Consider the following 2,795-nt stretch of genomic DNA (forward strand, 5'->3'; position numbering starts at 1 on the left):
TATGAAACTTCCTGGCAGATTAAAACTGTGTGCCCGACCGAGACTCGAACTCGGGACCTTTGCCTTTCGCGGGCAAGTGCTCTACCAACTGAGCTACCGAAGCACGACTCACGCCCGGTACTCACAGCTTTACTTCTGCCAGTACCTCGTCTCCTACCTTCCAAACTTTACAGAAGCTCTCCTGCGAACCTTGCAGAACTAGCACTCCTGAAAGAAAGGATATTGCGGAGACATGGCTTAGCCACAGCCTGGGGGATGTTTCCAGAACGAGATTTTCACTCTGCAGCGGAGTGTGCGCTGATATGAAACTTCCTGGCAGATTAAAACTGTGTGCCCGACCGAGACTCGAACTCGGGACCTTTGCCTTTCGCGGGCAAGCGCTCTACCAACTGAGCTACCGAAGCACGACTCACGCCCGGTACTCACAGCTTTACTTCTGCCAGTACCTCGTCTCCTACCTTCCAAACTTTACAGAAGCTCTCCTGCGAACCTTGCAGAACTAGCACTCCTGAAAGAAAGGATATTGCGGAGACATGGCTTAGCCACAGCCTGGGGGATGTTTCCAGAATGAGAATCTCATTCTGCAAGAACAAGGTTCTTACCACACAACAAAAAACGTTTAAATTCAGAGTGCCACACATTCTCCTTTAGTAAGATTGTTCCCCCGCCACGAGAAATTCACTTTGATTTTGCGTTTCAGTATTGCCCACTTGTTATACATAATCATCCTACCACCAGGTAAGATAACTCACAGTTTAAAAGTGTCTCTGTGGACATAGAGGATGTAAAGAAGAGGTGGATCATTTCTCAAGTTTGTATCTTTTCTCACTGCTTATTCCAGGCTTGCAATAGTAGAAAGGCTTCCTCACGTCAAAACGATTGCGGCCCTTTCTTCCGACTTCACTCCATACATACCATTTCTACGACTGAGTCTCTGCGACTTCACTGTTCAAAAGAGCTGGTGTTATACCTAAAACGACCTCCCCTAGATGGAAAGTTTAACTCTAGCCCTACGCCACGGACGGGCCGAGTTGACTAGCGCGGCCAGATTCGCTATCGCGCAGGGAAACGGGAGGGCGGAAGCTTTCCGTCTCGTGTGACGGCTCCATTAGCACTCGGCGGGCCGGTCACCGGCCGCAGAAATGTGAAATGCGTATTAATGGACGCGCCATAACTCATTCAGCGGCCTCTAATGGGCAGGCAGAGTCTTGAATCAGGCGTGATTAAGCTTGTCAATGAGCGCGCGGCGCAGCGGGCCAACACCTGCCGCCGCGTGTATTCATCACCCTCCACCACGCTCCGCGCACCTGATGGATCGCACAGCCCGCCGACCGCGCCTCGCTGTTACACGCGCCGACAAATGGACGACTCGTCGCTCCAATTTTCCCGTTTCACTCGATCTGTAATGACAGGTTAAAATTGTCTGCAGCGCCGTCACTCGAAATCAGTTTATGCAGTTTATCGGCGTACACAATAACTGCTGCAGCTACCTGCTGCAACATATTGAATTCAGCAAACTTCTCGCTTCTGAATGGAGAAGCAGATAGAGGTAATACGAGTTTCACAAAAAGACGATGGTGAAGAGAGTAATTTAAACTAAGACTGGGGGACGGAAAACAGGATAGTGCCACTGCAGACACTTTCCCTGCGACTGTTTCCAACTTCTGTCAGTGGTCGATATGACTGAAGGCTGTAAATTCAACTAAATACTTAGGGATTACAATTACAAATAACCTAAATTGGAACGATCACATAGATAATATTGTGGGTAGAGCAAACCAAAGACTGCGATTCACTGGCAGAACACTTAGAAGGTGCAACAGGTCTACTAAAGAGACTGCTTACACCACGCTTGTCCACCCTATTCTGATGTATTGCTGTGCGGTGTGCGATCCGCATCAGGTGGGACTGACGGATGACATCGAAAACGTACAAAGAACGGCAGCACAGACATGATACGTGAATTGGAGTGGCAATCAATAAAACAAGAGGGTTTTTCGTTGTGACGGGATCTTCTCATGAAATTTCAATCACCAGTTTTGTCGTAGGATTGCGAAAACATTCTGTTGCCACCCACCTACATAGGGAGAAATTATCATCACGATAAAATAAGAGAAATCAGGGCTCGCACAGAAAAATTTAAGTGCTCGTTTTCTCGCGTGCCGTTCGAGAGTGGAACGGCAGCAAGACAGCTTGAAGGTGGGTCATTGAACCCGCTGACAGGCACTTTATTGTGAATAGCAGAGTAATCACGTAGAAGTAGACGTAGATGTGAATAGTGCACATCGTTGTAAGGACGCTGGACAAAACAATTGGCCCCCAAGGAGATATCATGCTAAAATCATGTTACGAAGCCTTCAGTGGCTTCAATTCTGCAATAAAGACAGGATACAAGTGTTTCTTCAGGTAGGGTAAGTCCCGGAGAGTTGTACTACTAGGTGGAACGCTCCAGTGGTGTATTTCAGAAATGTGCCTATACAGAGCATCTCCCACTTCTTGCGAGGAGAGCCCTTCTGTGAAGAAACGTGGTGCAAAAGTGTTGCTGTCAATTTCGTATTAGTTCTGGAGAAAAATCACATTTCTGTTCTGGTAAGCATAATAGTTTTATCGTGTAGTTACATAATATTAGTATAAAGGCTTAGTTCGCACAGTGTTAATGCAGTTCTTTTACTGCAACCTTGACAAAAATAAAATCATGAAACCAACATAAAATGGCTGTAGAGTTCGCTACCTGCAGATAGAAGTCGGGGTGGTCCATCTCTTCCAGATAATTGCCTGAGGTGGTCTAGTGTTAT

At 47.0% G+C, this 2,795-nt stretch overlaps 1 non-coding gene across 1 annotated transcript; it reads right to left on the reverse strand.

Annotated features, from left to right (window-relative positions):
• Positions 1-330: 330 nt before the first annotated feature.
• Positions 331-405, reverse strand: Trnas-cga (transfer RNA serine (anticodon CGA)). The gene has a single exon. It is a non-coding gene; the product is annotated as a tRNA-Ser (tRNA).
• Positions 406-2,795: the final 2,390 nt, after the last annotated feature.

Source organism: Schistocerca serialis, chromosome 1, assembly GCF_023864345.2.
Source record: "Schistocerca serialis cubense isolate TAMUIC-IGC-003099 chromosome 1, iqSchSeri2.2, whole genome shotgun sequence".
Classification (NCBI taxonomy): Eukaryota; Metazoa; Arthropoda; class Insecta; order Orthoptera; family Acrididae; genus Schistocerca; species Schistocerca serialis.